This window comes from Triticum urartu, chromosome 5A (genome assembly GCF_056163025.1).
Source record: "Triticum urartu cultivar PI428250 chromosome 5A, HENAU_Tu73, whole genome shotgun sequence".
Lineage (NCBI taxonomy): Eukaryota > Viridiplantae > Streptophyta > Magnoliopsida > Poales > Poaceae > Triticum > Triticum urartu.
Window position 1 is genome coordinate 416560562 of NC_141877.1, and position 23625 is coordinate 416584186.

Below are 23625 nucleotides of genomic sequence, written 5' to 3' on the forward strand. Positions count from 1 at the left end.
AAGTTTTCCAGCAAAAAATCTTAAACGAGAGTTGTATAACAATACATAATCACCTACACTAAACTCACGCTTTTGTATCCTTTTGTCATGCCATCTTTTAACTTTTTCTTTAAATAATTTGGCATTCTCATAGGCTTGGGTTCTCCATTCATCGAGTGAGCTAATGTCAAATAACCTCTTCTCACCGGCAAGTTTGAAATCATAATTGAGTTCTTTAATAGCCCAATAAGCCTTATGTTCTAGTTCGATGGGTAAGTGACATGCTTTTCCATAAACCATTTTATATGGAGACATACCCATAGGATTTTTATATGTAGTTCTATAGGCCCATAATGCATCATCAAGTTTATTGGACCAATTCTTTCTAGATCTATTAACAGTCTTTTGCAAAATTAATTTGAGTTCTCTATTGCTCAATTCTACTTGACCACTAGACTGTGGGTGATAAGGAGATGCAATTCTATGATTAACATTATACTTAGCAAGCATTTTACAGAAAGCACCATGAATAAAATGTAAACCACCATCAGTCATTAAATATCTAGGGATTCCAAACCTCGAAAAAATAACTTCTTTAAGCATTTTAATAGAGGTGTTATGATCAGCACTACTAGTTGGAATAGCTTCTACCCACTTAGTAACGTAATCAACAGCAACTAAAATATGTGTATATCCATTAGAGGCAGGAAAAGGTCCCATATAATCAAAGCCCCAAACATCAAATGGTTCAGTAACTAGTGAATAATTCATAGGCATTTCTAGACGTCTACTAATATTACCAATTCTTTGACATTCATCACAAGATAAGACAAACTTACGGGCATCATTGAAGAGAGTAGGCCAATAAAAACCGGATTGCAATACCTTATGTGCAATTCTGTCTCTAGCGTGGTGTCCTCCATAAGCTTCAGAGTGACACTTGCGTAGGATCTATTCCTGTTCATGCTCAGGTACACAACGTCTAATAACACCATCTACTCCTTCTTTATAAAGATGTGGGTCATCCCAAAAGTAATGTCTCAAATCATAGAAAAACTTTTCCTTTTGCTGGTATGTGAAACTAGGTGGTATAAATTTAGCAACAATGTAATTATCATAATCAACATACCATGGAGCGGTGTGAGAAGCATTTATGACATCTAATTGTTCATCAGGGAATCTATCATCAATAGGTAGTGGGTCATCAAGAACATTTTCTAACCTAGACAAGTTATCTGCAACAGGGTTCTCAGCTCCCTTTCTATCAATAATATGCAAATCAAATTCTTGCAGCAAGAGAACCCATCCAATAAGTCTAGGTTTAGCATCTTTCTTTTCCATGAGATATTTAATAGCAGCATGATCAGTGTGAATGGTTACTTTAGAATCAACAATATAAGGTCTAAACTTATCACAAGCAAATACAACCGCTAAGAATTCTTTTTCAGTAGTGGCATAATTTCTCTGAGCATTGTCTAGAGTTTTACTAGCATATTGAATAACATTTAATTTGTTATCAACTCTTTGCCCTAGAACAGCACCTACAGTAATCACTGGCATCACACATAATTTCAAAGGGTAAATTCCAATCAGGTGGTTGAACAATAGATGCAGAGATTAATGCTTTCTTAAGTATTTCAAATGCTTCTATGCAGTCATCATAAAAAAAATGGTATATCTTTTTGTAATAAATTAGTCAGAGGCCGATAAATTTTTGAGAAGTCCTTAATGAACCTCCTATAAAAACCGACATGACCAAGGAAACTTCTTATACCTTTGATGTCCTTGGGACATGGCATCTTTTGAATATCATCAACCTTAGCTTTATCAACTTCAATACCTCTTTCAGAAACTTTATGCCCCAAGACAATACCTTCATTAACCATAAAGCGTCACTTCTTCCAATTCAAGACAAGGTTAGTTTCTTCACATCTCTGCAAAACTCGATCAAGGTTGCTTAAGCAATCATCAAAAGAGGATCCATAGACGGAGAAATCATCCATGAAAACCTCACAGATCTTTTCATAAAAGTCAGAGAATATAGCCATCATGCATATTTGGAAGGTAGCAGGTGCATTACATAGACCAAAAGGCATACGTCTATAAGCAAAAGTACCAAACGGGCAAGTAAAAGTGGTGTTAGATTGATCATCAGCTAACACAGGTATTTGAGAGAAACTAGAATAACAATCTAGAAAGCAAAAATGTGTATGTTTGGAAAATCTTTCTAGCATTTGATCAATAAAAGGAAAGGGGTAATGATCTTTTTTAGTAGCCTTATTTAATTTGCGGAAATCAATTACCATCCTATAACCTGTAATAATTCTTTGCGGAATCAATTCATCTTTATCATTAGGAACAACAGTAATACATCCCTTTTTAGGGACACAATGGACATGACTTACCCACTGACTATCAGCAACGGGATAAATTATACCTGCCTCAAGGAGCTTTAGTATTTCCTTTCTTACCACTTCTTTCATCTTAGAATTCAGCCGTCGTTGGTGATCACGAACTGGTTTGGCATCTTTCTCCAAATTTATTTTGTGTTGACATAGTGTGGGACTAATGCCCTTAAAATCATCGAGAGTATATCCAATAGCAGCACGGTGCTTCTTCAGAGTTTTCAATAATCTCTCTTCTTCATGCTCTGAAAGGTTAGCACTAATAATAACATGATATATCTTTTTCTCATCAAGATAAGCATATTTAAGAGTATCAGGTAACGGTTTGAGCTCAAACACGGGATCACCCTTGGGTGGAAGAGGATCCCCTAGGATTTCAACAGGAAAATTGTGTTTCAGGATGGGTTCCTGTTTAAAGAATACTTCATCTATTTCCCTTCTTTCATTCATAAACATATCATTTTCATGGTCTAGCAAATACTGTTCTAAAGGATCACTAGGAGGCACGGCAATAGAAGCAAGACCAATAATTTCATATTATTAGGCAATTCCTCTTCACGGTGTTGTCTACGAAATTTAGAAAAGTTGAACTCATGAGACATATCACCTAAACCAATAGTAACAACATCCTTGTCGCAATCTATCTTAGCATTAACTGTGTTCAAGAAGGGTCTACCAAATATAATGGGACAAAAGCTATCTTGTGGGGAACCAAGAACAAGAAAATCAGCAGGATATTTAGTTTTCCCACACAGGACTTCAACATCTCTAACAATTCCAATTGGTGAAATAGTATCTCTATTGGCATAATTGTGACATCAATATCTTCTAACTCAGCAGGTGCAATATCATGCATAATTTCTTTGTATAAGTCATGAGGTATAGCACTGGCACCCATATCACATAAGCCATTATAACAATGATCTCCTATTTTAACAGAAATAACAGACATACCTACCACAGATCTAGGTTTATCTTTAGCACAAGGTTTAGCAATTCTAGCAGTCTCATCACGGAAATGAATAACATGCCCATCAATATTATCAGACAAGAGATCTTTAACAATAGCAATATTAGGTTCAACTTTAATTTGCTCAGGAGGTGTATAGGTTCTAATATTGCTTTTACGAACCACAGTTGAAGCTTTAGCATGATCTTTTATCCTAACAGGAAAAGGTGGTTTCTCAACATAAGCAATAGGAACAATAGGATCATTATAAGTGACAGTCTTTTCTTCAACTTTAATAGGTGTAGCTACTTTTACTTCTATGGGAGGATGATATTTAAACCACTTCTCCCTAGGGAGATCAACATGAGTAGCAAAAGATTCACAGAAAGAAGCTACTATCTCAAAGTCAAGTCCATATTTAGTGCTAAATTTACGAAAAACGTCGGTATCCATAAAAGATTTAACACAATCAAACTCATACCTGACTCCTTACCTTCGCCGAGGTCCCAATCTTCAGAGTTGTGTTTAATTCTTTCCAATAAATCCCATTTGAATTCAATAGTCTTCATCATAAAAGAGCCAGCACAAGTTGCTATCAGAAAGCCAAGCATATAAATTTTGAATAATTATTTCTCTTGAGAGCTCATGATTGGGGCATGAATATAACATTTATTTAAGCCTCCCCCAAGCTTGAGCGATGCTTTCTCCTTCACGAGGCCAAAAATTATATATATAATTGCGATCACGATGAACAAGATGCATAGGATAAAACTTCTAATGAAATTCCAATTTCAATCGTTTATAGTTCCATGATCCCGTACCATCACATAGCCTATACCATGTCAATGCATCTCCCTTCAAAGATAAAGGGAAGACCTTCTTCTTAATAACATCCTCGAGCACACCTGCAAGCTTAAATAATCCACAAACTTCATCCACATATATTAGGTGCTCATCGGGATGCATCGTTCCATCTCCTGCAAAAGGATTAGCTAGCAGTTTTTCTATCATATCCGAAGGAATCTCAAAGTAGACATTTTCATTTTCATTTTCAATAGGTTGAGGAGCAACTCTTTACTCTACTGGTCGAGGTGAATATACCCCGAACAAGCCCCTCAGAGGATTACTTTCCATAGTAACAAGTGACAGTAAATTTCAGCACACTATAAAAAAAATTCCTTACCCAATTCCATCTACCAAAGGGGCTTCACTCCCCGGCAACGGCGCCAGAAAAGAGTCTTGATGACCCACAAGTATAGGGTATCTATCGTAGTCCTTTCGATAAGTAAGAGTGTCGAACCCAATGAGGAGCAGAAGGAAATGATAAGCGGTTTTCAGCAAGGTATTCTCTGCAAGCACTGAAATTATAGGTAACAGATAGTTTTGTGATAAGATAATTGGTAACGAGCAACAAGTAACAAAAGTAAAATAAGGTGCAGCAAGGTGGCCCAATCCTTTTTGTAGCAAAGTACAAGCCTGGACAAGTTCTTATATAGAGAAAAGCGCTCCCCAGGACACATGGGAATATCGTCAAGCTAGGTTTCATCACGATCATATGATTCGTGTTCGGTACTTTGATAATTTGGTATGTGGATGGACCGGTGCTTGGGTACTGCCCTTACTTGGACAAGCATCCCACTTATGATTAACCTCTATTGCAAGCATCTGCAACTACAACAAAAGTATTAAGGTAAACCTAACCATACCATGAAACATATGGATCCAAATCAGCCCCTTACGAAGCAACGCATAAACTAGGGTTTAAGCTTCTGTCACTCTAGCAACCCATCATCTACTTATTACTTCCCAATGCCTTCCTCTAGGCCCAAATAATGGTGAAGTGCCATGTAGTCGACGTTCGCATAACACCACTAGAGGAGAGACAACATACATCTCATCAAAATATCGAACGAATACCAAATTCACATGACTACTAATAGCAAGACTTCTCCCATGTCCTCAGGAACAAACGTAACTACTCACAAAGCATACTCATGTTCATAATCAGAGGGGTATTGATGTGCATATAGGATCTGAACATATGATCTTCCACCAAATAAACCAACTAGCATCGACTACAAGGAGTAATTAACACTACTAGCAACCCACAGGTACCAATCCCGAACTTAGAGACAAGAATTGGATACAAGACATGAACTAGGGTTTGAGAGGAGATGGTTCTGGTGAAGATGTTGATGGAGAATTGAATAAGATGCAGAACAGCTCCGCCGGAGCCCTAGATTGGTTCCACCTCGTGGCAGCAGAGTCTCGTCCCGAAAGCTGGCTTATTATTTTTTCCTCATCGAAAGACTCCATATAGCAAAAGATGGGCATCGGAGGGCCACCAGGGGACCCACGAGGCAGAGGGGCGCGCCTAGGGGGTAGGGCGCGCCCCCACCCTCGTGGGCAGGGTGTGGCCCCCCTCTGGAACTTCTTGCGCTCATTATTTATTATATATTCTGAAAATGACTTCCGTGAAGTTTCAGGACTTTTGGAGCTGTGCAGAATAGGTCTCTAATATTTGCTCCTTTTCCAGCCCAGAATCCCAGCTGCCGGCATTCTCCCTCTTTATGTAAACCTTGTAAAATAAGAGAGAATAGGCATAAGTATTGTGACATAATGTGTAATAACAACCCATAATGCAATAAATATCGATATAAAAGCATGATGCAAAATGGACGTATCACCTTGTGCTACCAAACGAGCCTTGTTGCGAACGATAATTCCATGAGCATCTTGCTTGTTCTTGAATATCCACTTGGTTCCAATGACATTATGGTTCCCCATTGGCCTTGGCACCAATCCCCACACCTTGTTGTGCTCGAAGTTGTTGAGTTCTTCATTCATGTCATTAAGCCAATCCGGATCCTCGAGCGTCTCATAGACCTTTTGGGGTTCAACACAAGAAACAAACGCGTGATGTTCACAATAGTTTGCTAATTGTCTACGAGTGCTTCCTTTCTTAAGCTTCCAAGCACATTCTTCATGAGATGATCTTTGGTAGTGAGTTTGGATGCAATCTTGGCGGCACGATGCTCCAATTCCTCCTCGGGAGTAAGTTGAGGAGCGGTAGCTCAATCGTCTTGAGTGGCGTCTTGAGCTTGTTCTTGATCTTGAGCTTGCTCTTGATCTTGAACTTGCTCGGAGGTGAGAACTTGACCTTGTGCATCACTTGGTGGTTCACCACCATCTTGAGGTTGATCTTACCCTTGATCTTGTTCATTCGGTTGAGGGCCTTCACTTTGTTCTTCGGAAGCGTGTGGGTCTTGAGTTGGTGATGGTTCCACTTGAGTGGAACATTGTCCTTCTCCTTCGGCCACTAGGGGTTCCTCAATGGGTAGGATATAACCAACACCCATTCTTCTTGTGGCTTGGGGAGGAATTTCATCACCTACATTACAAGTACCACTTTGTTCCACTCGGGAGCCGTTATTCTCATCAAAATCCACGTTACACATCTCCTCAATAAGTCCCGTGGACTTATTGAGGACACTGTAAGCATGAGAGTTTGTAGCATAACCAACAAATATGCCCTCATGAGCTCTGGCCTCAAATTTAGACAAACAAACACCTTTCTTGAGAATGAAACACTTACACCCGAACACCCGGAAATACTTGAGGTTGGGCTTGTTACCGGTGAGTATCTCATATGGAGTCTTGTTCAAGCCTTTGCGGAGATAGAGCCGATTGGATGCATGACACGCGGTGTTGATGGCTTCGGCCCAAAAGTTGCATGGAGACTTGAACTCCACCATCATGGTCCTTGCCGCATCCATCAACGTCCCGTTCTTCCTCTCCGCTACACCATTTTGTTGAGGGGTGTAAGGTGCGAAATATTGATGCTTGATCCCCTCATCACTAAGAAACTCATCCAAGGTGTAGTTCTTGAACTCGGTGCCGTTGTCACTTCTTATCATCAAGATCTTTGCATTGTGTTGGCGTTGAGCTTCATTTGCAAAGTCGATGACGGTTTGTTGGGTCTCACTCTTCCTCTTGAAGAAATATACCCAAGTGTATCTTGAATAATCATCCACAATCATCAAGCAATACTTTCTACCCCCAAAACTATCAAAGGATGGAGGTCCAAAGAGATCCAAGTGAAGGAGCTCCAAGGGCCTCTTCGAGTAGATGATAGTCATGGGAGGGTGAGCCTTCTCATGTAGATTTCCTTCTATACAAGCACTACAAGCACGATCTTTGGCAAAGCTAACATTTGTTAGTCCACGGGCATGGTCCACCTTGAGAAGACTTTGCAAATATCTCATATTGACATGGGCTAAACGGCAATGCCGAAGCCATCCCACGTCAACTTTAGCCATTAGGCATGTCGCGGTCTTAGTGGGTCGCTCCAAGAAGTTAATCACATAAAGACCGTTCTCGACATGCCCAACAAAGGCTACTTTAAGAGTCTTGCTCCACAAGAGGGCCACGGTATCAATACTAAAGAAAGTGGCAAAGCCCATGAATGCAAGTTGACAAACGGAAAGTATATTGTATGCAAGGGACTCAACAAGCATGACTTTCTCGATCGTGAGATCATGAGAAATGACAACCTTGCCAAGACCCAATACCTTAGAATACGAGGCATCATCCCACTCGACGTTGGTGGGCATAGATGAAATCTTGTGCACGTCCACCACCAAGTCCTTGCTTCCGGTCATATGATTTGTGGCTCCACTATAGAGCAACCATGACCCCCAACCGGATCAATGCTTGGTTTTAGGTACCCACTTTGTAATGGGTCCTTTGATGTTAGCAACAAGGGTCTTAGGAACCCAAATAGACCATTCAATGTACTCATAAGGAGAACCAACAAATTTAGCATAAACATGTCCATCACTAGCACGGCATAACACATAAGAAGGGTTGAAGTCGCCGGCTTTGTTGGAAGAAGTGGTATTGCCCTTATTGACACCACCACCCTTCTCATTGTTTTTCTTCTTCTCCTTAGAAGCACCCTCTCCCTCCTTCACAAAAGTTTGCTTGAGAGGAGGAGGTCGTTTGGCCTTGTCATTCTTCTTATTGTTCTTGGACTTGGGTGCAAACCCAATTCCCTCCTTGCCCACATCTTCCTTTTGATTGCTCAAAAGGTCGTTGAGGTTCTTCTCACCTTGTATGCAATACACAAGGCCTTTCTCAAGTTGCTCCTTCAACTTTTCATTCTCCTCCACAAGATGCACATGCTCACCACACGGGTTAGTAGCATTTGCATGATCAATTAAAACCATATGAGGAAAAGTGGCTTTTTCCTTAGTTATCTTCACTTGGAGTTGATCATGAGACTCTTTGAGGCTAGCATGAGCACCCTTCGAGGCTTTTTGAGCCTTGTCAAGTATATCAAACTCCTCCTTGAGTCTAGCAAGATCAACCCCAAGTTCGGCCTTCTCGGAATTGAGCACACGAGATACAACAAGAGCATGATCAAGATCTTTCTTTAATTTAGCATGATCATCGTTGTGTGACTCCTCAAGAGCCAAACGATGACCATGCTCTTCCTCAAGAGCATTAGAGAAATCCGATATCTCATCGGCATAGTCACGACTATGCCCCTCCATCTTAGAGATGGTGTCTTCATGAGCCTCGATCATATCATTGGCTTCACCAAGTTGTTCCAAGAGAGCAACAAAGTGCTTCTTGGATTTACCTTTGAGCTTACTCATAAAAGACTCAAATTCATTTTCTTCCTCATGGGTCCCCTCACTTTTATCAATGCAATCCGTCAAAGAGGGAGTAGTAGTGATGGTGGTTTTGATGTTGGGGGTTACCTTGTTGGTGGCTTTGGCCATGAGGCACTTGGCGGTGATGTTCTCGTTGGGTGAGTCGAAGAAGGACACCCGAGGAGTTGTTGCAATGGCAACGGAGGCCATGGCAACCCTCTCACCATCTTCATCATCATCATCCTCATTGTACTCTTCTTGTGCCACCAACCCCTTGGGAGGTGTCTTCTTGGTGAAGTTGTTCTTGTTGGGGAAGGACTTGGCCTTGTCTTTTCTGATAAGCTTGCCACCATTGTCTTCCCTCTTCTCATATGGGCACCCCACAACAAAGTGGCTCACATTGCCACAATTATAGCATATCCTCACACGTTGCTTGCCCTTGGTGCCACTTGACTTGTTCTTGTTGAAGTTGGGCCTTCAGTTCTTCTTGCTCCAAAATTGCCTTGAAGCGAGAGCCATGTGCTCATGATAAGCATATTTTGTATCTTCGGGGTTACTCTCCTCTTCTTCCTCTTCATCCTCTTCTTCCATGCTAGCCTTGGCCTTCAAGTCAAGGTTGGGTTTCTTTGTGTGTTGAGAACGCAACACCGCATTGTCAGCGGTCTTATCCAAGATCCTCATTGCCACAAACTCATCCAACACTTCACTTGAGGACAGGGTGTGGAAGTCCGACCTTTGACGGATGACGAATGACGGAGGACATGGCCTTATTGTAAGGCATCATGGCCTTGAGAAACTTGCGCTTGATCCAATTTTCATCCGTATCATTGCTCCCATGATCTCGGAGTGAGACCGCGAGAGTGGTTAATCTCCGGTAAAGCTCACGAGGTTCTTCGTATCCATTCATTGCGAACTCATCGGCTTCATCTTGAACCACTTCATAGTTGGAGTGTTGCATACTTGCACTTCCCTTGTAAATGGAAACAACATGTTGCCATGCTTCCTTGGCCACGGTGAAAAGTCGGAGATGCGCAATATCTTCGGGAGGGATGGCCTCTTGGAGAATGCAAAGAGCGGACTCGTTGAATTGATGATCCGCTGCTTCTCTAGGAGTGAAGTTGCTTGGGTCATGCGGGTAGAAATCTTGCTCAATAATTCTCCAAAGGTTAGTAGAACTCTATTTAAATGACGTTTAAAGCGATAGACCCAAGAGGAAAAATCCTAATTTTTCACAAGCTTAGGAGGAGGACCAACATGATTCAAATGAGTGGAAGGAACCGGTCCTCCATAAGTGAGTGGAGGTTCAACATGGGCAAAGATGCCATTTTCACTTCTACCACTAGACAAAGGAACTTTATCACTAGTAGCTTCCCCCTTGTCGGAGTTAGCATCTGTCACCTTGTTAGTGGGATCGACCACTTCCAACGGTGCGGTGGATAATTTAAGACCATCAAGAAAATTCTTAAGCATGCCTTTGACCTCGGCCATCATGGAGGTTTTTAATGTGTCCAAGGCCACATTGAACTCCTCACGAGAGACCGAGGTTCCCTCATCGGCCGTAGACGAGGACGAAATTACACCGGGGTGCTCCTCCCCACCGTCTACGGTGTCAACCATACTCTTTGGATGGCAAAGTCCATAAAAAGAGATGATGCTCTAATACCAATTGAAAGGATCGACATAGTTGACTAGAGGGGAGGTGAATAGGCAACTAATAATTTTTAGCTTTTCTTTACCAACTTAAAATTTGCATCAAAGTAGGTTGTCTAGATATGCAACTAGGTGAGAAACCTATATGATGCAACAACAACAAGCACACAAGCAAGCAAGGGATACGACACAATAAAAGCTTGCACAAGTAAAGGTAAGAGATAATCAAGAGAGGAACCGGTGGAGACGAGGATGTGTTACCAAAATTCCTTCCCTTTGAGAGGAAGTACGTCTCCGTTGGAGCGGTGTGGAGGCACAATGCTCCCCAAGGAGCCACTAGGGCCACTGTATTCTCCTCACGCCCTCACACAATGCGAGATGCCGTGATTCCACTATTGGTGCCCTTGGAAGCGGCGACCAAACCTTTACAAACAAGGTTGGGGCAATCTCCACAACTTAATTGGAGGCTCCCAATGATAACACGAAGCTTCACCACAATGGAATATGGCTTCGCGGTGACCTCAACCGTCTAGGGTGCTCAAACACTCAAGATAACAAGATCCGCAAGGGATTAGTGGGGGAATCAAATTTCTCTTGGTGGAAGTGTAGATCGGGGCCTTCTCAACCAATCCTTAGAAAATCAACATGTTTGATTGGCTAGGGAGAGAGATCGGGAGAAAATGGAGCTTTGAGCAACAATGAAACTTGGAAGGGAAGAGGTCAACTCTAAGAGGAAGAAGACCCCCCTTTATATAGGGGAGCAAAAATCCAACCGTTTTTCTGCCCAGCCCGCAGTTAAGCGGTACTACCGCTTAGGCAGTACACCACCGCACAACCCTAATTCTACACAGAGTGTAGCAACGGTAGTGCCGCTGAAGCGGTACTACCGCTGACTAGAGCGGTACTACCGCTTGGGTCTTAGTCCTGGAGATGCAGCGGTAGTAGAGGGATCCAGGGCAGCAGTACCGTGTCGAGAGGTACTACTGCCCTAGTACCGCTCTACTACCGCTAGAGGCAAAGTGGGAACAGAACCTTGCACACGAGACCACCCCGCAAGTGGTAGTGGAGACGGTAGTACGGGCTGTAGTACCGCTTAAGCGATACTACCGATGTACTACCGCCCTACTACCGTGAGAGAAAAATGGGCAACCGAAAGTTGCACACGCGGGGAGGCCCTAAGTGGTAGTACCATGGAAGTACCAACGGTACTACCGTGGGCACAGGTTGTACTACCGCTGGCAAGATGCTGAGAATACCACAGAAAACACAGGAAGGGCTTCGAAGATGGGAAGGAGGCAGTGGGTGCATATGGGGTTGTGTACGTGTTGATTCCACCCATACCTTTCCGAAGCAGACTCCTTAATAGTACGGCTTTCCTACAACTTAAATCCACCAAAAAGAAACATAGAAAAACACCGCCGTCTTCGAAAGGCTCCGAGGGGCGTCGAATTCTAGTGCCTAACTATGAGATATCTGAAAAGCTCAATGGACACAATTAGTCCGCAAAAGCATTTTCATCAATCACCAAAATCACTTAGGGAGAAATATGCCCTTACAGATACAACAAAAGTGTATTCACTGAGTCACCAGAGATTTCAGCGCCGATGTACAACATCGAAAAATTCAGCCACTGAATACATACAAACGCAGGTAAAGACCAAACTTCTTTAATAATGTACGAACAAGTGATGCATGTGCATGGTGACAATCGAGCCATGGGTAGTGAAGGTGGGGCTAGTTCCAAAATTTCTAAAGCTTATGTAAAGATTTGCCTCAAACTCCATATTCCAATCTCCGCGGTAAATTGAAAACTGAAGCTTGTTATGGAAACGAAAATGAGATGCCAACTTTCCCTACCCATGGGGAAAATCCTGGGGTTGGGAGTGTAGGGAGCATCAGACACATTCTTGGTGCCCAAAAAACACCACATTAAAGATGTAAAAATATATTGTATAAATAAAACATGTATCTACTATAACACAAAAATTAAGATTTAAATATGATTCACATCTTGAGGAACAAAAATTGTTACAGACCATAGCAACTCAAATTAGACTACAGATTTGATTCATTATCACTATTATCATTGATTATTTTTATTCTCCAGCTATGACTCAATTTTCAATCAGATTTTTTGTGCCATATTATATGCCCTAAACTTTTCCGGGCTTTGTCCAAACTCTCCAATAAATATTTTATGTTTTTGTCCTAAAGCACCTCTTCATTTGTTACTTATGAAATATAGATTATTAACCATAAGAGGTACAATTTCGTAGGGGCGGGGGGAGGGGTGGTTATCAAGCCAAACTTCATGAGGTTTTGTTTCTGCTAGAATTGCTAGTCTTGCAGAGTCTATGATCAAAGAAAATCTTCACAAACTCTAACGCGCAGTGATAACAATCATCCACAACTACCATATGTGGCTTGTGGAAAGCAGCGAAGGCAGAGTACCTATAAAATTTGCTGAGTTAGACGCCACTGATGGCGAATCATATTCCGTGCTCATAGCCTGGATTAAGTTAGAGTTCGCTCATGCGAAGAAAGCGTTAGGTCGGGTCCATGTCCAGATTCTTCCTTATCATATATATTCTTTTTATAATGTTTTGATTCTTTTTCTTTTGTATACATGTATATTTCACAAACTAGAGATAATACCCCACGTGTTGTTGAATGTTGGTTCAATTACTTAAATAAAATTTGGTTGTATGAAGCATTAATATTTGGATAAACAACATGAGAACCAAAACACAGATGAGTGTATGCTACTCATGTTTCATATATATATTTGGATAAAATATTGCATTTGCTTACCGTATAGTTTTAGAATATTTATTGAACATGAGTAGCATGTATGGTGCAGGTTAAGGTGGGTCTTTTCCATCATGGTGGCATAGTCAGTTGAGATAGTTGCATGTTGAGATAAATATACATATAATTAGAGAATAGTTATTAAATATGAATAAACATGGATGGCACATGTTAATGTGGATCTTTTTATACATGTTGGCATGATGAGTTAGCATAGTTGCCCGACAAGGGAATTGAAGTTAGTGGACATAAACTATCTAGGCATATAGGATCCGAGATTTATATTTTATAAACAAACAATGAGTATATTTTATAATATATAACTTTTCTAATATGGGTGTTTTTTTCAAAATATGTACTAACTGATAATTATGTGCATGATTTTGACCTATTTAATTATCCCTAATATTTTTCATTCTACAAAACTTGTTAACAATATCTCCATCTGTAAGAAAATTGCCAATAAAAATGGGCATAAAACCGGCCTTGTGCCGGCCCACGCAAAACAACGGGACACCTCTCAAACAAATCGGAAGATATGGCCTAGTCGATGCATGGCAAGGGCGTTCTACGACAAGGAAGGAGTTTTGTTTCGCTTACAGCGAGATAACGCATTTGAGCACCCCTAAATGGGCCAGTTCATTGCGGGAGGAGCACTCGGTCTCTAGCACATATTGCTTCAATTTTATTACTTTTATTTATTTTCACTGCGGGACAAACATGGAATCTTTCTCGGCTCCTTGCCCATCGTTCTTCCAGGAGTGATTGAGCCAGCGACCTTAGAAGCCATAGCCTGCCGAGAAGCGATTTCACTTGCAGCTGATCTTCCGTTTCACAGGCTTGTTATTGAATGTGACTGTAAGCCTATAGTTGAAGATATCAAGAATGGTATGGGAGGCTCCTATATCACGGGCATCAGGGAGGTAGCCAAGAGAAGAACCAGTTTCGGAGCTGCGATTTCATGTATGAAGGCCGAGCTTCAAACAAGGAGGCACACAATCTTGTTAAATTTTCTTTCTCGCTCGACAAGGGTCACCACATGTGGCTCTTTGTTCCCCGTGACCCTTTTTATATCCCTTTAAATGTTGTAATTAATCAATAAAGAGCTTGCAACCCCTAAAAAAACTTATTATATCTCTGAAGTAGAAAAAATATTTCTTAAATTGAAAAAAAAATCATCAAACGTTAAAAATATCTTCACACGGTGTTAAAAAGAACTTCACACAACTTCTAATTTTTTTCAATAATATTAAAAATGTTCTTCACATTTAAAACACGTCCCCACATTATAATAAAATGTACCTAACATCTTTTAAAAAATGTTTTTTGAGCACAATACAGACGCAGACGCTCATACACTCATCCATAATGCACATATGCACACCCTACCCCTATGAACACGTCCGAGAGACTGAGTCGATACATCATCTTGATATTGACGAAGTCGTCACAGACGCCTTCATAGTCGACGGAAACATCGCCTCCACAGAACGCAAAATCGCCGGAAGGCCTGGAATAAATTCAGGAAAATGCAAGCAGCGACTTAAATTCTGGTGGGCAGGGAATACCACTAACCTCTTAACCATGCAACCACATGTTGGTTTGCAAAAAAAAATATTGCTACAACGCAAGCAAACGTCTGCGTAACTCAAACAAAAAGTTTCATATTAGTATTACAAAAATGTAAGTGCCATTTTAAAAAAGATTCAGACATTTCAAAAAATGTCTTCTAACATTTAAAAGAATACTTACACAACATAAAGAATGTTCACATAGTTGAAAACAATGCTATCTTTAAAAAAATTATTCAGCATGCATTTGAAAAGAATGCACATATTCAAAAAAAATATTCAAGGACATATTTTGAAAAAATGTTAGAAATGTATAAAAATATTACTGATATATAGAAAAATGTAAAATGTGTATTAAAAAGTAGAGACTCAAACATATATTTGAAAAAAGAAGTTCATCATGTATTTGAAAAATATTAAATGCGTATAAAATATGATCCTGATTTATAAGAAAATTTTCAATGTGTATGAAAAAAATATCAAATGTGTATGAAAAAAATAGACTTTGAAACATATGTTTGAAAAAAAATTAATCATGTATTTTAAAAAATTAAACATGTATAAAAATGTTCCTGATGTATACAAAAAATATATAATGTGTATGAAGAAATTATACATGAAAAATATATTTAAGAAAATATTAATGACGTATTTAAAAAATGGTAGATGTGTAAAAGTTGTTTTTGGTGTATATGAAAAAGATTAAATGTGTATTAAAAAATAAACGAACATATATTTAAAAAAATATTCATCATCCATTTAGATAATGTTAAACTTGTATAAAATGTTTCTCATCTATACGTGAACTGTATAGTGTGTATGAAAAAGTAGACATCAAAACATATATTTGAAAAATGTTCAGCATGTACAAAAATGTATTCGTGATGTATGCGAAACATGTATGTTGTGTATTTAAAAAGTAGATGTCTGTTCGACAAAGGTGAAGAGAAAATATAAATTAGAAAACCACTGAAAACTGATATAGAAAACCGAAAAAGGCGATATAAACACAGAAGAAAAAAATGCGCTGGAAGGTTCGAAAACCGATTGCAAACCTACCTATGGAACCTTCCTAAAACTGTGTTAACCGGCCGACCACTAAAGAGGAACGAGGCCTGTACCTTAGCGATCACGGTGGGCGAGAAATACCCCCGACGTTTTAACAAGGCCACTGCATGTGGATTTTACTATGGCGGGGCAGGAAAAGCATCAACTACTTATGGGCGATATAATCTAGTACTTTCTCAGGCTTCATCTTCCAGCCCACCATCATGCTCTGCTTTTGAATTTTGCAATTCATGCAACCTTGAAGCGAGAGATATTGTGGTAAATCTTGGAATACCAATTATTGAAAGGAAAATTTCACATTCTCATCTTGCGAATGTCAAAGTGCTACTCCCTCCGACCCATAAGATTAGATGTTATCACAACCTATGAGTACATTAGTTGTAATAACATTATATTACTAGCAAAAAGGTCCGTGTGCTGCAACATGAGAAAAATAAAATCACAATCTTTAATGGTCATGATCCCATTTTGATGCATCATCAAGATACACTATCACTCTCAATTTTGTGAAATCATGGACATTTTTCAAAACTCGTGAGCATATTTTAAATTATGAACATTTTCAAATTCACAAACACTTTTTCAAATTTTCGAATATTTTATAAAATCAAGAACATTTTTTGAATTCATGAACATTTTATACTATTTGCAAACATTTTTTAATTGTGAGCATTGTTTTAAACAATTTTCTTGAATTGACAAACATTTCTAGAATGGACGAATGTTGTTTTCAAAATTTGGAGAACAATTATTGAAATTCACGAACATTTTTTTATTTAAAGAATATTTCTTGAAATGCATGATTATTTTTCAATCAGCGAACATTTTATGAATCAATAAGCTATTTTGTAAGTCACAAATAGTTTTTGAATTTTTAGGATATTTATCCATTCATGAACTTTTTTGGAGTTGGCAAAATTTTGTTCAATTTCATTAACATTTTTAATACACTAAATTTGTAAAAAAAACCATGAACATTTTTTAATTTCCAGAACATTGTTTGTGAAATTTTGAACATTTTTTGTATAAGCAAACAATTTTTGAATGCACAAACATTTCATGAATTCTTACACATTTTATTTCAAAATTTTCATTTTTTTAAATTTCCAAAACTTTTTTGAAATCCCGAAATTTTTAAAGTAGAAAAAATGAAACGAAAAAAGAAAAAAACGAAATTTTAAAAGCAGGCCCAGGACGGCCCAAACGGGCACACCAGCATGCAGAGCACAATATATGAGGTCCCTACTGCATGGGCCGACCCAGGCAGGGGATTTCCGTGTGTGAAAACATTTTTTATTACTTATAGGTGGCATTTTTTAAAGTAGAAAAAATAAAACGGAAAAGAAAGACAATAATTTAAAAAGTAGGCCGTTCGGACATGAGCCGGCCCAAACGGGCGCACCAGCATGCAGAGCACAATATAGGAGGTCCCTGATGCATGGGCGGCCCAGGCAAGGGATTCCCGTGTGTGAAAACGATTTTTATCAATGGCATTGGTGGGTAATATTTTCCAACTTTGAGAGCAGTTTTCGTGACGTACCACAAGAAGCAATAGGCCCTTTATTAGGTATAGATACGACAAAAGGAGTTCTATCAATCAGTTATCTGTCGCATGGCCCAAAAAAAACAATGGAAATTATATCCGGCGAACGTCGGTGAAAGAACCCATCCCAGCGGACGCCTTCCCTGCCGTTTCACAAATCTTGGAGCAAGATCGATGCCATGTAGATCAGTTGGAGTCATTTGCGAAACACGTTTCTTGGCGCGCATTCTTTATTTTCTTCCTCTAAAATTTCATGACCAAGGTGCGTGAGGAGGGGTTCGAACTCGCGACATGCCGACCTCACGTGCACGGGACGGGGCGCTTACACTCGACCGAAGTGGGATTTTGTGAACACCCGCGACAAAACTGCTATTTGTATTTTAAATCCATATTTGTTTTAAATTCAATTTTATTTTCAAAAATCTCATATTTTCCCGTTTTTGAAAGAACAAGAATCCCTATTTTGTAGACATGATTTTTTCTAATAAAATTGCCATGTGCATTTCTAATTATAGGTAGCATGACAGTTTTTAGGTATTCATGGCATTCTTGGAATTGTTTTTTTACTTTCTCATAGGTTGTTTAATTATTATGAGGACAACAGTTTCATTATTGATAGCATGATTTTTTATTATTAATAGGATGGTTCTTCTTTTATTTATATCTGCCATTTTTATTATTAATAACATGTCATTTCTAATATTAAGAGGCTGATAGTTTTACTATTAAGAGCATGATAGAGGTGACCTTTTAATTGCTTGCATGAATTTTTTATTATCAAGGGGATGATATTTTTATTATTAAGAAGATTGAACGACACTTTTTATGAGTTTTTGCACAGTGGACCAAATAAAGAAAAAATAAATACACATGGGCATTTTTCTTTCTGGTCCATGGCAAAAATAAAATGTTGTCCAAAGACATGACTTTTTTTTTGCACAATGAAATATCTCCAAGGCAAATTTCAAAAAAGAAGATATTGTTTTTAATGACGCCATTGTAAAATTATAAATTAGAGAAATGGCCATTTTATAAAGTAGCATGAAATTTATTATTTACAAAATCATGGCATTTATAAGTTTATGTTTTCTCTATTATTTTAACAAAAATGTGTACATTTTTGTTCATGGCATTAGAAAACCCTCTAACTGGGCCTGTGGGCCAATCTAGGTTCGCCGTGGCCCTCCCCTTGGCGAACCAGGGTGAAACATTCATTGAGAGCTGCTCACCCTGCCGAATGAAATAGTTCGATGGGAGCTGCTTCAGACGACTATTTGGGATACTAGAGCAACTCCAACACGCCGATCTAAACAGACGCGTATTTTGTTCCTCAATTTTTGTAGCTCTTTTTATGACATATCAATGAAATTAGGCCAAGATCACATAATTCAAACAAAAATAGAAATATCTCATAGTTTCACACCCAAATAAATATCTCATAGTTTATAAGTCAAAATAAAAATTAAATTTATCCGAAAAGAAAAATAGCCGATACATCTATTGGTTTGCCAAGGTGAGCCCACATATGCTTTACAAATCATCTTATAGTTGAATGTGAGTTTTCCAATCACACATTTGATGATGAAATTTGATGAACTGTGCAAACGTTGTCTTTCCTTCATGCTCAGGCACAACATTGTTACCCTCAAACTAAAACCCTTGATTGTAGATTTTATCCGAACGCTCATCATATAAGATCATGTTGTGCATGATCACACAATCAGTTATCACCTCTCACAACTTCTTGGTGCTCTAAGTTCTACCAGAATACCGAACGATGCCCCATCGAGATCGAAGAACACCGAAGGCACGCTCCACATCCTTCCTACCACTCTCTTGTGATTGGGCAAATCTCTTCCTCTTCTCTTCTACAAGGTTGGAGATTGTCTTCACAAGAGTAGTCCACTGGGATAGATATAGTCAGCTAGATAGTATCCTTTGTTGTAGTGGTGGCCATTGATCTCAGCATTGACCTTCGAATAGTTGCCTTTTGCAGTCTTCCAAACACCGGAGAGCGCCGAAGCACGTTGACGTCGTTGTGAAATCTAGCCATGCCAAAAAAAGAGTGCCAAATTTAGAGATCTTGTGAAGTCACAGCCTCAAGTATGACAGTGCAAGCTTTGACATGGCCCCTATACTGCCCCTGCCAAGCTTAAGGGCAGTTCTTGCACTCTCATTGCATACAATCTATACTACGAAGCATCCCCGGAAAGCCCCTACTGGCACTAATCGCCAACAATCGGGTTGTATCTGCAGCAGTTGTCTCTCAAGTACTCCGAGCCAAACACTGCTACCACAGCTTTCCAGAACTTGTACATAGAGTCTAGACACGTGGACTCGCTCATTCGAATATACTCATCAATGAGATCACTAGGAACTCCGTATGCAAGCATCCGAATAGCTGCAGTGCATTTCTGATAAGAGGAGAAGGCAATCTTTCCAAGGGCATCGTCCATGCACTCGATGTAGTTGTCGTATGCCACCCCCCCTCCCGAATATAGTTGAACACATCTCTAGCAATACGGCAACGACACCGGAATAGTTGGTGTTTAAAGAGCGGGTTAGGGGACTCAAAGTAGTCCTGCCAGAGTAGGCAATGGTCGCTCTCTCGGTTGCGATTTAACGTCGAAGTATGCCCCGGGATCGACGTGGTCATGGACGACCAAAGAAGCGGCCAAATATCCTCATCGTCGGATGAAGAATCATCTGAATCGCAAATGAAATTGTGCAAAAAGTACTTGTCGCCGGAGTCCATTTATACCTTGTGGGCAAACCGTCGAACACTTTGTGGGTGTCGTGGAAGAAGCCGGCCGGTTAAGAGCCTCGCGCCTCTGCAAGACCATGTAGCAGGTCGGGAGGCGAACGTGGCGGCGCCCAATGTGCGAGGTAGCTGCACTTGCGTGCTGCCGACAGGGGAGACGAGGGCGTGGTGACGATAAAACGGTCCACCAAACGCCGTAGTAGAGGGTCGTGGGAGGATGGCGTGCTCCTGGGGGTGTGGGTGCGGGCGGCCGGCCTAGGCACCGGAACTGAGCGACGGGTGGGGCGGTCGGATGTGCTTGCTGTCGATGGAAGGAAGGGGGAATGACTAATGTGTCACCGGCTAGCAGGCCAGGGGAAAACAAGGGTAGGCATCGCGCGCGTCCGCGCCGACGTAAACCCGGCTCAAATTTAGGCATGAAATGAGTCGGGCGCGGATAAAAAGTAGACGCTCATCCGTTTGGGTCGTCGCGTTGAGCCGATTTTGTGTCCGTTTCGATTCAAACTAACACACGCGGGCAGCTTGAGTCGGCGCGATTGGAGTCGCTCTCAGGGTCCAAGAACACAAACCCTCGATGTATGTAGCACGGAGCAGTCTTATATGTTAGGGCATGTATAATGGTTGATAAGATAGTCTTATCTTAAGTTTTACATGCAATTTAGAGATGACAAAAAAAATGTCTACAATAGATCATCTTTTAGCCTTATCTTTAATAACTAGCAATTCCTAAAAATATGGTGAGACATATTGTGCTAAGAGATCATCTCTTATCTTATCTTAAATAAGAGAAGACAAGCTTTCTCTTATGAGTTCTTTCTCCTCCACTTCATTATTTATCCTACATGGCACTTTTAAGATAGCACCATTATACATGCCCTTACTGTCAGGGATTCAAGCTAAACAGAAATAATCTGTCCAAATCCGCGTCTCGAAAACACGAAGCAACTGCTCTCCAGAATTTCAGATGAAAGGATGTCGATTTGACGAGAAGGCAGGCAAACTCATGTTCGGGTAGGCTAGTCTGGTCCCTGTCGTGCCGAGCTTCCTGCATCTCCGTCAGTCGTGCCGATACAGCGATGCCCAGCAGAGACGCGATAGCGGCCGGCCGCACGTCTCTCCCCTCCCCTCCGTGTAGCCGAGTCGGAGGAATTGAGCATCCGCAACACACCGTCATGTCCCTCCATGGCCGTCGGCGCTATCGCTCCATGCTCCCTGTGGCAGCAGACATTGACCGGGAATTTCCTTGCCCGACCACCCGGCATGGCCGGCGAGCGGAACGGCGGGGCGCTGTGGAGAATCTTGCCGACGGAAGGCGCGTCCGCGCGCAAGCTCCAACCGGACATCTCGTCACTCCAGGGAAGAAAGTCGATCCGGCGATTGGAAGGAAGATCTGCGACGCGACGCGGCCACGCAGGTGTGTTCCGCTCACACACAAACACTGGAATCGTTGTGCAGAGGAACCCTAATACTCTGGCTTTGAATTTTCAATAGTCTTGTTTTAAAAATAATAATAATAATAGAGTTTTTGTCTTCCACATGCTTAGCTCAGAGTAACTCTAGCAGAGTCGTCGGATCGGCCTGATTGACATAATAAACGCTAATACGATGATTTTGGCCAAAAAAATCACTCTAACAGAGTCATCATCCTGCCCCGAGTCACTATAATTTATAAAGGGCGCTTCATATCAAGCTTGTGATCCTTCATATTTAAAGGATGTGGGTGTTGATTTTCGTGCCCGCACCATCCGTCAACTGATGTGTAGGAGGGGGAAGCATGCCAATTAATGGCAGCCACTCCTGCCATGTTTCCCGCCACATTTTTCCGATGCCAACCATGTTTTTCGTTGCCCGCGGCTATAAAAAGTCCGTCGTCATGGCCAAATAGTTCACAACTTCTACTTCAAATATTGCTGCGTGTAGCCATTTTCTCCCTCCCTATCATCATGCCGCTTCCACCGCCGCCGGACTGGGTGCCGCTCTCGGAGGAGGGGCGGATGGTGGACGAGGAACAAGTGGAGGAGAAGGGTGTCCTCATCGCCGAGGAGGAGGAAGAGAAGGAGGAAAGCCGTTATGTGCTGGAGGCCGTGCAGGAAGATCCTGCCCCTAATGACTGGTCGAATTGGAATACCAAAACATACTCCATTGAGTAAGATATCCAACACGACTATTTGCAAATCACGCATAAGGAGGAGGAGAGAGCTCACCCATCCCGGCCACCACGTGCTCCCCGTCGCCTCACTGTGAAGGAGGCATGGGATGAGCGCTACACCGTCTATGCCTTAGCCGTCCGCCTTGGTGAAATCTTCAATTACACCGCCACCGGGAAGGTGTTAAAGGACGAAAGGGGCCGCGTCGTGTGGCTCCATTACGAGGAGAAACGGGCAGATTTGGAGTCGGAGAGAAAGCAAATCAGATGACGCACATTCAACATGAAGATGATGACATTCACGAAGACGAATCGCGCCATATTGGGCGTTGCCCCCTTGAAAATGTCGTCCTCGACGATGACAAACAGGAATGGGACTAAGATGAGGTCAGCGGACCGTCACATGGCCGTGCCTAGACGACAAGTGGACTAGTCACATATGCATGTGGCTCGTGCACTGCATTCACCATCTTCGAGGTGAGGAGCAACTAGTGTTTCTCCCAAGAAGTAAAAAGTCATCAATTTAGTAAAAAAATGCCGCTAATTGACTTTTTTCACCCCCACGTAACTACTTTGTAGTGCAATGTTATCTCAAATTAGTGTTTTAGTCCCTCAAGTTGAGTGTGTGGATTTTTTAGTTGATGCAACAACAAAAAAACAGAACAGAAAAGAAAAGGTATGAAGGCCGCATATGAGGACTCTCGATCAACTAAATCTAGTCTTTTCAACACCCCTTTGAGTATCTCAAAAAAGCAGAGCATGACCATGGGTAGGCTGGTAAGAACAACATTGATTAGAGTTAACCGTTCTCCATAAGACATGAGTTTACCCTTTCCAACAGCTGAGCTTCTTTTTGTACCGATCTTCAATTAGTTTCCACTCCCTGTCTGAGTTTGCAGTGATGGATGGGTATTCCTAGATGCGTAAACGGTAAACGGAAGAGCTCCCACCTCACAACCAAAAAGTTGCCTATACTGGCTCTCTTCCTCAGAATAGCTCACTTTTGTGAAAGTTTATTTTGAGAGAAGAGTTGTTCGAAAAGATAAAGGATCAATTTCATATTCATAGCTTTCTGAAGATCATGCTCC